This window comes from Phyllostomus hastatus, unplaced genomic scaffold (genome assembly GCF_019186645.2).
Source record: "Phyllostomus hastatus isolate PE091 unplaced genomic scaffold, TTU_PhHast_1.1 phas_scaffold_755, whole genome shotgun sequence".
Lineage (NCBI taxonomy): Eukaryota > Metazoa > Chordata > Mammalia > Chiroptera > Phyllostomidae > Phyllostomus > Phyllostomus hastatus.
This window is the reverse complement of record NW_025334039.1, coordinates 8,022,976-8,037,425: the sequence shown is the minus strand read 5'-3', so window position 1 is coordinate 8,037,425 and position 14,450 is coordinate 8,022,976. Positions and strand designations below refer to the sequence as shown.

The 14,450-nt window shown below is 39.9% G+C and overlaps 1 pseudogene; it reads left to right on the top strand.

Moving 5' to 3' along the window:
• The first annotated feature begins 10,752 nt into the window (after nt 1–10,752).
• LOC123810745 lies at nt 10,753–14,450 on the top strand (annotated as a pseudogene).

Sequence of the window (14,450 nt, the reverse complement as noted above, 5' to 3'; positions counted from 1 at the left end):
TTCCCCCTCCGGGTCCTTCTCCCCGCCCACCCTCACACCCCCCAAATCCAAGGCCCTCCCGCCCCACCCTAAAATAATGCGACTCGGGTGCTTTGGAGGAGCGGGCGTTGGATGGTGAGGACTGAGGAGGTCGCAGCAGGAGGAGGCGAAGAGCTTCCACGCCGGAGCGCAGTGCACGACCGCGACGGCGACGGCCCTCGCGCCCCAGCGCCCCAGCGCCCCAGCAGGGTCTCGCCTCGGCGTCAGCGCCGGGCCGGCCCCGCGGTGAGGCTGGGAAGAGAAGCGCGGCAGCTGCGGCTCCCGCGGCCGTGGCCCGTGCCGAGGCAGGGCGCTGCGGACGAGCCGCGGCGGGCGCGTGCCGAGGGCGGCGGCGGCGGCGCAGGGGCCGGGGCAGAGCGGGCGGGCGCCCGGGTCCGCCCGCGGCCGCTCGGAGGCCTGGCGCGCGGGGGGCGTGTGCGCGCGCGGGCAGGTGCGGCCGCGGAAGGTCCGAGTTGCGCTGGGGGGTGGGGAGGGAGGAGGCCGGGCCGGGATGGGGGCGGGGCCCCGGGACGGTGCGATCCTCGTTTTCGCGAGCGGGGACCCTCCCTCCTCCAGTCTCCTTGGGAGAGGTTTAACCGTGTGATGACTGGCGTTCTCCCGGCCGCAGCGCCTCCTCCTCAGCCCGATAGGCGCCACACCTCGGGTCAGTCGCCACGCTCGAGGAAAATCCTCCATGACGGGCGCGGGGAGGCCGGTGGTGCCGGGAAGCGGCCCTGGTGCCACCGCTTCGGTCCGCGTCCGGGCAACTTGACCCGCATTTCGCCCTAAGAAGACGGAGACCTGCCCTAGGCTAGAGAGAAGAGGATTGATTGTTTTATCCTAGTTGCCGTGGCGCTGAACAGTTTGCGGCTGTTCCAGTTTTTTCCAGGGTTTTGAGGGTCTGCTGACTTGTAAAAATACCAGGAAAAAAGGCTCTCGCTGAACACCGAGGACAGTCCAAGTGGGCTAGGACTAGAGACCCGCTGTGATTTGCAAATAGCACCACCAACTCACCGTGCATGGCTGGCTTGACCGTGTTACGCGCTCTCCTTGCCCGTGGCGGAGAACCTGCGATTCTTTCGAAACTTCCCGTGACACTTTGTGCTTTGCCTTGCCCTTGGGATACGCTTCATAAACGTACTGGGAGTAAAGGGACTTAAGAGGCACTCTCAGCAGCCCCGTGATCTGGATATTATTGCGCTATATCCACTTGGGGCATGAGGAAGTAGTGGCACAAAGAGTCATTTAAATTTCTCAGCTAGTGGTGACAACTGATCCCCAGAACTGATTCACGGCACAGCCCATGATCTTTCTAATATATCGTACTGCCCCCATGAAAAAAATAAAATGGAGAGACAGTAACGATCACGGTCATTTGATGAGCAGTTACTATGTGCCAGACACTATGCTAAGTGCTTTCCATTTGTTATGTCAACCCTCGTGACCATCCCCTGAGAACAGTACTGTCCTTATCCCTAGTTTACACAGGAGGAAACTGACTGACTGTTTGGAGAAAGTTAGCCAAGGCTCAAATCCAGGACTGCCTGCTATGGGCAGAGATCTTTAAATAAATAACTGGAGAAAACTTAAAAGACATTGAAAGCTAAGTAACAGCACAAGTATATTTTTAAAAAAACTCATGGAATTCAGTACTTTGAGATTTCGTCTGAAAGGTTCAAAGTATTAGGTAAATTACAATTACTCATGAGAGGTTTCCTAAAGGAAGTAGATTTTGAGCTACTGTGGTGGTTGTTTTATGTTTTACAACCTGTTGTAATGATAAGGTATTGGATGTGATCATGATATGACCCAAGGCATAATGGTCCACATAACCAGACAAGTTAGCCATGGAATTCATTTTGAAAATTCCATACAGAAACCTTACTTCCATTTTCCTAATGTTGCCACCTAAGCAAAACACACCTTTAATCATGACTGATTTAGTGATTGGGAGGCTCCTCAGTCATCTTATCAGAATCGCCTCCCGATGGGATAACCATTAGTAAGGACTTCCTCTAAGAATCAGTTCCACAGTTCTAGGAGCTCTAGTGGTATATGATACTCAAAGCCAATTTTCAACTCCAAACTCTTTGTGTTTAGTTCCATCATAGCTTCTTGTTGAAAAGGAGAAAGGCTCGGCTGCAGGGGAACAAACGTGCAAATTAAAATTAAAAATATGCCTGGGTGACGTGGCTCAGTTGGTTGGAGCATCATCCCATAACAAAGAGGTTACAGGTTGCAGGTTCAATCCCGGTCCAGGTGTGATCAATTTCTGTTTTTAATTACAAAAATAAAAATGGATTATCTCTTCTCCACATTTTGCTAATTGAATTTTTTAAATTTTATATCAAATTTTTATCATTCTTTTTTTTTAAGATTGTATTTTATTTTTTTAGAGCAGGGAAGGGAGAAAGAAAGAAAAGGAGAGAAACATCAATGTGTGGTTGCCTCTCACATGCCCCCTACTGGGGATCTGGCCTGCAACCCAGGCATGTGCCCTAGACTGGGAATCAAACCAGCAGCCCTTTGATTCGAAAGCCTGCACTCAACCACTGAGCCACACCAGCCAGGGCTAATTGAATATTTTTGTCAAAATCTATCTTTGCTATTCAGAATTTACAGTATTAATAATAGTTATAAGTTTATGTTATACTTGTATACCAGGAATGATACTAGATTCTTTTCCTCATTTTATATATACTGTACATATAATGTATGTATTAGCATTGTGTATATATTATATAGTGTTGTATTACACACATACACACACACCAGTTAGGATAAAATGAGACAAAGTGGAGAATACTGTACCATTTCTGGTACATAATAACATAATACACATTATATATGCATAATGCAAATTATATGTAACCATATGATATCTCCCCTATGAGGCAGATATAATTCCTGAAGAACTTCTGGATCCCTTATTCTAAATGCTGATATTCACACATCTAATTGTGTACACTTTTTGGCAAGTTGAGAATTATTGCTCCAATATACACATATTGCAAGTCACTGCTCTTGGGGTTGATTAATAAAAGAAGGTACAAGGGTCCTGGCTGGTATGTCTCAAGTTGGATGGAGCATCATCCCATGGACCAACAGGTGGTGGGTTCAATTCCTGTTCAGGGTACATACCCAGGTTGAATGTCTGATCCCCGGTCAGGGCACGTTTGAGAAGGCAGCCAGTCAATGTCTGTCTGTCTCTCTCTTTCCCCCTCTCCCTTCCTCTCTCTCTAAAAGCAATGAAAAAACAAGAAGAAGGTGCTAGGGGTTGAGACTAGAAAAGGGAGGTAAAACAAAAGACAAAACAAATATAGAAGTGTTTGCAGACCCACAGAATAACCTTTGGAGACATAAATTAAAGGAACAAGAATCTAAATCAATCTTAGAACTATATACAAAGTCAGCTTGACTTTTTCAGTGAGGAAGAGGAAAAGATGATTTTTTTACAGCATCAAGTTATCAACTGAGCTCAGAGAGGATAGCCCTGTGATGTAGGGAGTGGGTTTGGAAAATACCTACTTTCTTTGTCTCGAGCTCTGCAGTTACTCTGTGTAACTGGGGCTATGGCAGGCCGTGGGACAGAAGTGAACAGCTTCAGGTTAGAGAATATGAAGACACTATCTAAATAGAAGACCAAGATTTTGCCTGCTGCAGGTCATTTGTCTCCTCGTGCCTACTTGGCACAAACCGTGCCTGTCATCATCTTCCTGAGGAAACCCAGAAACCCAGCGTATCATGATGTTTGCAGTCTCTCTGAGTTTATGGCCCTAAGTGTTGCAGGCCATGGAATGCCAATCACCCATCTTCTCCAGGTTCTAACCAACTAAGAATAGACACAAGGAACCAAATGAGCATCTCCTTAGAGCATCATCTTTATTACTAGCTCAGGTAAATATCTAATATCCCACAAAATGCAGGTATCCTTACTAAAACTAGACTGAAAATGAGATGAGGGTCTGCCTTTCTGTAAATGTGCACCCTGAGACCTACCTATGGAGAAAGATAGATCTACAAATATATACCCAGCCAGACTCAGTGGGTCAGAGGACTGGAGAGAGCAATAGGTGTCCAGGTCCTGATCCAAGTATGCGCACCATCTTGGAGTGGGAAGTGGAAGAAAGCTCGCTGCCCTTCTTAGTGATTCGTGATACAGCTAGACAGAAAGCAAGCCAGGGTTGAACCAGTATCTCTTTTAGAAAGCAAGGTAACCCCACCCACATGTATCTTCCAGGAGGGAACTTTGGAGCATTTGCATTAGGTAACCTTGGGCAACCAGCTGGCTGTACAATGTGACCAATTCTGCCCCTTGCAGAAATTCTCATTGAATCAAATTGTAATGCAAAATCCTTGACTTTTATCAGCAGTTATGACTTCTGGTGTCAATGGGATGTAAGGATGTTCTTGGAAGTTTTGTCTATTACTTATTTAGTGAATTCTGTACTGAACCCAGTATTTACAAAGTAATTAAATGATACAGGAAAGTTTTGCTACATTTAAAAAATTCATGTTCTGATAATATTAACTAAAAAATTGACTTTCCACTTCAGCTTTCAGGAAACTAAGCCAATTTTAAGATTTGACATATCTGTGATCTTTTTGCATCCTGGTCATTACTCTTTACACAGTTTTGCCTTGATGTTTTTTGCTATTTAGTTGTACTTTGTTCAATATGTTTTTGTTATAAGATATATATGCATCTGTGTCATCGAACTTGTAGCTGTATTATTGAGTCTGCTCTAGGTAATAGAATAATGAGTCAAAACAAATATGTTCTCCTTCCTCATGGAATGCCAATTGAAAGTGATAAAACATTCCAGAAATCAAGGAAAAGTACCCCATTCTCTATTTCTTTTTGTAATTATTTCACTTCTTCTCACATGAAAGCAGGCAAAGGCAGTATCTTCGAGCTTAGTTTCTCCTTCCCAGAGTACTAGAAGAAACAAACTTATCTGGGCTTTAAGGATACAAATAAAGTATACGTTTCTCATCTTTTCCTTCACTCAGCACTTACTGAGTGTCCGCTGTATGCCAGGAAGCTTGGTGGGTGCCAGCGATTCAACAGCGAACAAGGCAAATGTGGTCACAGCTGCGATGGAGCTCACATTTTATTCGGGAAAGGAGACATAGCACGAGTATTAACAAATGTGCCAAGTGTTATAAGGAAGATACCATAAGGGCTATGGGTGTGAATGACAGGGACACCGAACTAAGTCTCAGAGGTGAGCAGACTTGTCTGCGAAGGAGGTATTAAACTGAGACCTGCGAGATAACTGGCAAAGGGAAGCAGGAGGTGGAGAGAGAATGGACCGTGCAGAGAGCCGTTTGGGAACCACCACACTCTGCTCTTTAGAGGGCAGTTGGGAATCACACGCTCGGAACTAAATTCCCATGTCACCTCCTGTCATCTCTTCTTGACCTTTGCTTCTGCTTTCTTTCCTTCACTCACATCTCCCAATCATGCTTGTGTTTTCATGGAATTTAAGTTTATTGTTGCTGTCGAGTGTTCTTAACTTCAAAATTATGTAAAATATTACATGCTCTTTCTAAAAATAAAGTTGCTTTTTCACTTGTATATGGCCTCTGGTTCCTTTTTTCATTGATAGTAGTCCACGTCAGAGAAGTATCTCTCTTTCTCCGTATGAAGAAAACCCAAATAAGTAGAGCATGCTTTGTATCTTTTTTTAATGTCTGTGTATACTTTGTGGATCAATGAATAGGAAAGGGAATTAGTTGTATGAAACAACATGAAAACAAAGCTACGCTGAGTATGAAAAATTAAAGTTAATTCTAACTATAACTGCCTGGCATACATATGCTTTTCAATTCTCTTATGGCAACAAAGAAACACGTGCAACTAATTATTTATTTGCCGCAATCCAAAGCCCTCCCACCTTCCATATTCATGGGCCTGCTTCTTCCTGCCACCCAGCTGAGGTCCAGGCCTGCCAATTAGGGGACCAAGCTGGGCTGGATCTGCAGCCAAGAACAGAAGGGGACTAATTGCGAGATTTTCCTGGACCGAGTAGCTAACATTATCTATCTAAATGTATGTGTCATCTTCTACATCGGCACTTAAATGCTTTCCAAAGCACTCTGTCCATTATACCATAAATTGCGGTTTTGCAAAAGAAAAGGCACTAGCATCGTGTTCAAAAGACCTTGTGTGGCCTCTTTTTAACTTAAAATACTTAGAGACACCATCAGGGTCAGCAGAGAAGTGTGACACCTACCTTTACAGGTATATTAGATTGCTAGAGCTGCCATAACGCAGTACCACAGACTGAGTGGCTTAAACAACAGAAATTTATTTCCTCAAAATTCTGGAGGCTGGAAGGCTAAGATCAAGGTGTCAGCCGGGTTGGGTTTTTGAAGTTTGGGGTTTTATTTTTTTTTTTTTTGAGGCCTCTCTTCTTGGCTTGTAGATGGCCATCTTCTCCCGATGTCTTCGCCTGGCCCTTCCTTTACATGCAGAGGTCCTTCCTTTACATGCACTTCCTTTACATGTATGTTCTAATTTCCCTTTGGTATAAGGACACCAGTTGTATTGGATTGAGGCCCATTCTAATGACCTCATTTTAACTTAACTCTTTAAAGACCCCTTCTCCAAATATTGGGTTGGCCAAAAGGTATGTACGTTTTTTTCCGTAAACTAAAAGACACGGTTTTCATTTTCACCAATAGCTTTATTGATTTGGATATTTTGAGTATGTCGGCTATCTCCCACTATTGGCTTCTTATTGGGTAGAGGCCAGGGGCGCTGCTAAACATCTCCCAATGCATAAGACAGCCCCACAGTAAAGAATTATTTGGCCAAAATGTCAACAGCACCAAGAAACTTCGCAAACCACTTTTGACACGTTCAATCAGTCATAGCACCTTCCCCATACACTGCCCAAACCCTTTTTTGAGTTTGAGTTTTTACCTTTCTTGAAAAAAATAAAGCATATTATGCCAAAAGTGTTGTGTATCTTCTTCCATCTTCAATATTAAAATGGCTCCACAAAAATTCACCAATTTCTATAAGGCTTTTTTTAATGCATGCTGATATGACAGCTGTCACAACACAATCTAACAGAATTGTTGCAAATGAGGTTAAAGACAACTAAGCACTACTAGAGTCATCATATGGAAAAAACTAAATGAACTTTTTGGACACCCCAATACAATCCCATTCTTCGGTATTAGGGGCTGGTAATAAGGGCTAATAACTTTCAATGTATGTATTTGGGGAGGGCACAAGTCAGTCCATAACAACAGGGTTGATTGATGTTTCAAGGATCAGGTTAAATGAGACTAAAAGAAGTAAAGGCATTTGATTTACTAGATTTCAGACAGTCATATACTTGACAAAGTGTTGCTTCCAATATTTTAAGTACCCACCTGGCACCCTCTATAGCTATTACAATATTACTGACTATGTTTCCTATGCTGCATTTTATATCCCCATGACTATTTTGTAACTACCAATTAGTACTTCTTAATCCGTTCGCCTTTTCCACTCAGCCCCGCAAGCCCCACTCCCGTCTGGCATCCATTAATCTGTTCTCTGTATGTATCTATGGTATGTCTGTTTCTACTTTATTTAGATTCCATATACAAGTGAAATCACATGGTGCTTGTCTTTTTCTGGGTGGTTTCTTTCAGCATAATACCCAATAGATCCATCCATGCTGGCACAAATGGTAAGATTTTATTAATTTTATTCTGTTTTATACTCAGGTAATACTCCATTGTATATGATGAGATGTAGGACTCTTCTTCTCCACCTGTCTGTTGATGGGCAGGTGGCTTGCTTCCATTTCTTGGCTATTGTCATTAACACTGCAACAAACACAGGGGTGCATATGTTCTTTCAAATTAGTGTTTTGGGTTCTTCAGAATATACCCAGTAGTGGAATCAAGGCAGGGGTCACCAGGCAGTTTCATTTTTAATTTTTTGAGAAATTTCCACACTGTTTTCCTTAGTGGTTCTGTCAATCTGCATTTCCACCAATAGTGCACTAGGGTCCCCTTTTCTCCACATTCTCACAGACACCTGTTTGCTGATTTACCTATGATATCCTTTCTGAGGTGACATTTCATCATGCCTTTAAATTGCATTTCTCTGATGAGTAGCAATGTTGAGCATCTTTTCATCTTATAGGACTAAATGTAGATGTATGTATTTCATCTTCCCATCTTCCTCCCATGGTCTTACTAATTTTTTAAGTTTGTTTTATATTTTGATCTAAGAGGCAAATGACTTTAATACTCCATAGAATAAATGACGTTTTGAAGATAAGATTTAATTTTAAATTAATCTATGTTATGTTTAGCTAAAAGGGGAAAAGGGTTTTCATATGTACAGCCCTGGAAATTGTTAAATTGTGTTACATTTCCTCTTAAATGACTACTACTGTTATAACTATTATTCCAGAAAATCATTTGTGAAATGCAGTATTGATGGTTGGCAATGTGTTCGTTTCTTTGTTAACAGAAATGCCCTTCTTTTGGACAGCTCCTACAGTCTTCTGGTCCAAAATCAGAATAAATAAAAAATGTATCCTTCTTCTAATAGTAGATGATAATAATAGTGGCAAAAATGATGAAAAATAAGGCCCTGACCAGGCAGTTCAGTTGGTTAGAACCTCATCCTGATATGCCAAGGTTGTGAGTTCAACCCCCAGTCAGGGCACATACAAGAATCAACCAATGAATGCATAAATAAGTAGAACAACAAATAGATGTTTTTCTCTCTCTCCATTGCTCTCTATCTAGCTAAAATCAGTAAAAAAAGAAAAATAATAATTATATTTACTCATTCATACATTTTTATTCCCTGTGTAAGTTATTCTGTTTATTTTGGCAAATAACATACTATATTTTTCATAGTGACTTCACTAACACTTTTTAAATGTCTAAAATTATTGTACAGACTTTGTGTTCTCAAAATCAGCTGTAAAGTATATTTTTGATTATTTACACACTCCTGAACTTGTTACAGACAACTAACTTCAAATAAATAGAGTATTACTAAAACACTTTACTATTATATTAAATTTATAATCTCACAATTCTGAAACTCAAATCATGACTGCTATCAAAATATTTATAATATGATTAGGATTTTTAATATTGTAACTGTTAGGCATCTTAAACTGATGTTTGTCAGCAAAAATTTATTTGCTGAACAGCAATCCTTTTTGAAGAAAAACTACCTTGAGGTTTGATGTACACACACCCTTAAAATCATTACTGAAGCATACTTATATAACATTCACCCATTTTAAGATAAATTTGTATGAGTTTTAGTAAATATATAGGGTTGCACAACCACCATCAGAGCCAAGTTTTAGAATACTTTAATCACTCTCCAAATTCCCTTACACCCCTTTGCAGTCAAGCTGTCCTTCATCCCCAGCCACAAAGCAAGACTGATCTGCTTTCTGCTGTTGTATTTTTGCTTTTTCTAGAACTTCATCTTTATATTGTGTCTTTTGTGTCTGGTTTCGTTCACTTACAATTATGCTTTTGAAATTCTTCCACAGTGTTCTGTGTATCAATAGTTCATTGTTTTATTTGCTAAATTATATTCTTTTGAATGCATATGCCACATTTTGTTTACACATTGACCAGCTGATGGATATTTGAGTTGTTTCTATTGTTTGGTTACTATGAATAACGCTGCTGTGAACATTTGTATACAAATCTTTGTGTGGACATATATTTTCATGTACGGGTAAACACCTAGAAATGGCATTGCTGGGTCCTGTAGAAGGTGTATATTTCCATTTTAAAGACACTGACAAATTGTTTTTCAATGGCCGCCACATCTTCACCAACACTTGGCATTCTGGTCTTTTTAAGATATTCTAATAGATATGTATCTCATTGTAGTTTAATTTGCATTTCTGTAATTACCAATGAAATTCAGCTTTTTTGTTGTTTTGTTAAGTACCTGTACAGATGTTTCCTGTTTCTTAATATTGAATTATCTTATTATGTGGAAACTTTTTCATGGCATCGGGATACATCTTGTCAGATGTTTTGCAAATATTTTTTCCCAGGCTGTAGCTTGTCTTTTCATTTTCTCAATGGTTTCAATAAGCAAAAGACTTTAATTTTTTTGAACTTTATCAGTTCTTTCATTCTCGGTTTATGCTTTTTGTGTCTTATCCCTAGGTTATAAGGATTTTTCTCCAATGCTTTGTTCCATAGGATGTATGTTCTTGCCCTCACATTTAGGTCTATGATAATTTTTAATTAATTTTAGTATATATTATTTTAAAAGATCAAAGTTTATTTCTATTCCATGTGGATATACAGTTGTTCCAAAAACATTTCTTAAAAAGACTCCTCTTCTATTAAATTTGACACCTTTACTGAAAATCAATTGACCACCTAAGTGTGAGTCCATTTCTGGATTCTTAATTCTGTTTCATTGATCTACATGTCTATTCTCATGATTCCTTTCATTTTAATCCTGTAGAACAGGATAACATTTAGAGAAAAATAATCATGTTCAATACCTTCCACAGAAGCATACAATTTATCAAAATTTAAATATAGTAATAGGCAAACAAGAATGATTAATCTTTCTTAAAATGTAGTCTTTACTTCACAGTTTAAAGCAAAAGTGGTAATTAGATCATTTTGAATATTTTTTTACTGGATCTGAAAAAAATTATAGGTAAAAGCCTAATGTATGAGGTAGTAGACTATTATTAAATACTATGTTGCTTATATTCATTATATTCAAATTTAAAATGATTAATCATGTTCATTTAATCATATTAAATGATTATGTTCATTTAATATGATTAAAGCATGGTAAGAATATACATATTTTCTTTAAACTGGTTCAAGCCTTTAGCCACAGATGAATTACAGCCATGCACATAAAACATAACACTAAGTGATATAATGATAGAATCATTGTCGCTAATTTTGAGAAATGGAGAATACAACAGTTGCCAGGAGACTGGAGATGCACAGATGTTTGCATTTGCAAAACATAAAAAAATAGATTCCAGAAACTAAATGCTGATAAGCATGATATTGAAAGCTGGTAAAATTATAGAACAGATGAAGCATACAGTTTATCAACATCTTTTCAAGTGATCACCAGAAAATAAAAATGTTCACCAAATTACTGAAATTACACACCTGAAAATGACTAACATAGATCCTGATTTATGGTAACTAGTAAATATTTTTTTTAAAATAAGCAACCTCAAACCTTTCTCTGAGAAACCATATAATGGAAAGAAACAAATGAAGTAAAAAACAATGAAAAAAAACTAAACAAAATTATTTTTAAATACCATGTATCTACATGTGAAAAAAAATCATGATGAAATAGACTCATCTCAAATGATTAAAATTGATGTCCTCTGCTCTGTGCATGGCCCACCTAGTGACACCAGGTATAAACTGAGAAATACCGAGGTGGGGGTTAAATCCTTGAGTCTGAGTGCAGGCAATAAGTCAGCACTGAAGATATGGTTAATGTGTTTGTGGCATTTAAAGCCATGAGACTGGAAGAGATCATGTAGGAAATAAGTGTGGACCGAGAAGACCCAAAACTGAGTCTTGGGACACTTAAGAATATGAAGAGGATTCATTAAAAAAGAAACGATTGAGATGGGGCAGCTAGTGGGGTAGGGGGAAAAACACAGGGGAGTGACTGTCGAACACCAAACGAAGCAAGTTCTTGTAGAAGGAGGAAATGATCAGCTGTGTCAATTGCTTCTGAGAGACCAGATATAACGAGGACTGAGAGCCGAAGCAAACTGGAGATGGAGCAGTTTCAGCGGAACAGTAGGGATAAAACCTAATTGGAGTTGGTTCAAGATAAAATGGGAAGGGACAAAAAAACCAAGAGACAATACTTTGAATATTTTTCTACAGAGAGGAGCAGAAAAATATAGAAGCTGGCTTTTCCGATCCGCCATCTGCAGTGGAATCACCGCCAAGATGCAGATTTTCATGAAGACCCTTAAGGGGAGGACCATCACTCTCAAGGTTGAACCCTTGGATACAACAGAAAATATAAAGTCCGAGAGCCAGGATAAGGAAGGGATTCCTCCTGATCAGCAAATGCTGATCTTTGCTGGCAAGCAGCTGGAAGATGGGCGTACTTGGTCTGACTACAACATTCAAAAGCGGTCCACTCTTTATCTTGTATCGAGACTTCGTGGTGGTGCTAAAAGGAAGAAGTCTTACACCACGGCCCAGAAGAATAAGTGTGAGAGAAAGAAGTTAAGCTGGCTGTCCTAAAATACTACAAAGTGGATGAGAACAGCAAACTCAGTCGCCTTTGTCGGGAATGGCCTTCAGATGAACGTGGTGCTGGAGTTTTCATGGCCAGCCACTTTGACAGACATTATTGTGGCAAACATTGTCTGACCTATTGCTTCAACAAACCAGAAGACAAGTCACTGCACATGGCTTAATAAGAAAGATGAACAACAACAAACAATTAGAACCTGAAGGGGAATGTAAGGTCAAGGGAAGATTTTTTGTTTCTTGGGTTGAGAGATTTCACCACATGTTTGTATACTGGTAAAAATAATCCTATAGGAAGAGGAAAATTGATGATGTAGAAGAGAGAGGAAAACATATCAGAAGGAAAAGGCTTGAGTGATTTAAAAGCAAATATTATTCACACAAATGGAGGATTTGGCCTGAGTTAGCAGTCCATACATTTCACACAGAGGGTTGTATATATATATATATAGGCACAGACATCGTTAGGTCAGTGGATCTGGGGGTGTCTCAGGTTCAGAGGGTGTGTAAGTTTTCCAAGAAGCAGACACTGACACAGAGCGAGGAGCCTAAAATGATGACTGGGAAGTGACGCCTACAGAAGGAAAAAATGTGGGTCAGAGAAGCCATTACATCACCATGTAGACTTCACTTCCGCACTGCTGTCCAAACACTCACTGCCAGCCCAAGTCCAAGGTCACCACTGCCAATGAGAGGAGTCCCACGTTGGGTGGGAGTGTACATATCCTTGCACACCACCTTGCTCTGTCATTGGCTGGCAGCCACTCAAGAAGCCCATGGCCTCAGCTTGAAAGCCGAAACGGACCCTAAAAGCATTAAGAGTTGGAAGCTATCAGCCAACCACACACCTAGCAGCTGGGCAGCTAGTCCTTTCTTGAAGGAACTATGCCAGATATAAAGAGTGGGTACACATCTTTGTACCTGGCCTAGGGTAAGAAGATGTAGAAATTCTCTTTCGACTACTTCCATCTTCCCAGTAAAATCATAAGCTAAATCCTGGACATGAGCTGGGGGAGAGAAGAAGGGGTGTTGAAGGTTTGTGGAAAAAAGAGAAATCATAAAAGAGTTGACTTGAAGTGTATAACTATGCATATAAAGGGATTACTAGGCAGCCCTAGATTTAGCAGTGTTTGATAGTCACTGATTTAAAGCAAGAGCATCAGGAAAAGGTTCAGGACAAGCAAGAATAACTGACAAAAAAATGAAAACTTTTAATGTTAGAATATGAAACTCAATATTAAATATTAGAATATTAAATACCTGATATTAATACTTGACATTAAATACTTGATATTTAATATTAGAATATTAAACTTGAATATGCCAAATTAAAAAGCCAAGTGTCAAAAATAGAGACCACTGGTTATACATGCTATAGAGATTTTTAAATTTTAAATACTTTTTAAAATATGCTAGCAATCAGTTGACAAAAACAAGTTATATGTTAACTGAACAAGAACCACACTGGCCTTATATTTCCCCAGTGAAGCAATGCAAAAACATACAGAATTAAAAATTGTATACCAGGAGATTTTTAGTTCCAAGAAATAAAAAACCCAACGCGACCAGTACAAGCAATAAAGCAGATGTATTATCTCACATAAAAAATTTTAAATTGGCTCTGAGACTGGTTAGCTTAGTGGCTCGAGGACCTGAGTTCCTTCCATCATTCTGCTTTGCCAGGCTCAGGGGACTAGTCTTGTCCTGAGTTACTCATTGTTTTATTCATAAGGTGACCCCACAGTTCCAGTCATTGCAAGTAGAAATGACAGTATTAAGCAGAAGAATAATCTCCCTGGCTAGACTTGTGTCACATGCCCATTGCAAAGCCAGTCACTTTTAAGGAGAATGCAACTGGCTTAATAAAGTGCATGCCTGGGTGGAGAAGGGTGAATTACCAAACAAAACCAGAGTTCTCTTAGTAAGATGGGGAAATGGCTGTTGCAGAGGAAACCAACAGTGACTCTTTCATGAGAGGACAAAAAATATGTAACCTAAGAAAACCCACTAAACTGTCATTTTTCATGAGGACATACGCTCAGACATAAAAATACTAAAAGAATTTAAATCACCCATATATCCTTCCTGAAAATTTCTCTTAAAAATACAACAGATGACTGAAAGGAGAATCAAAACAACTCCAAATGGACTAAGTC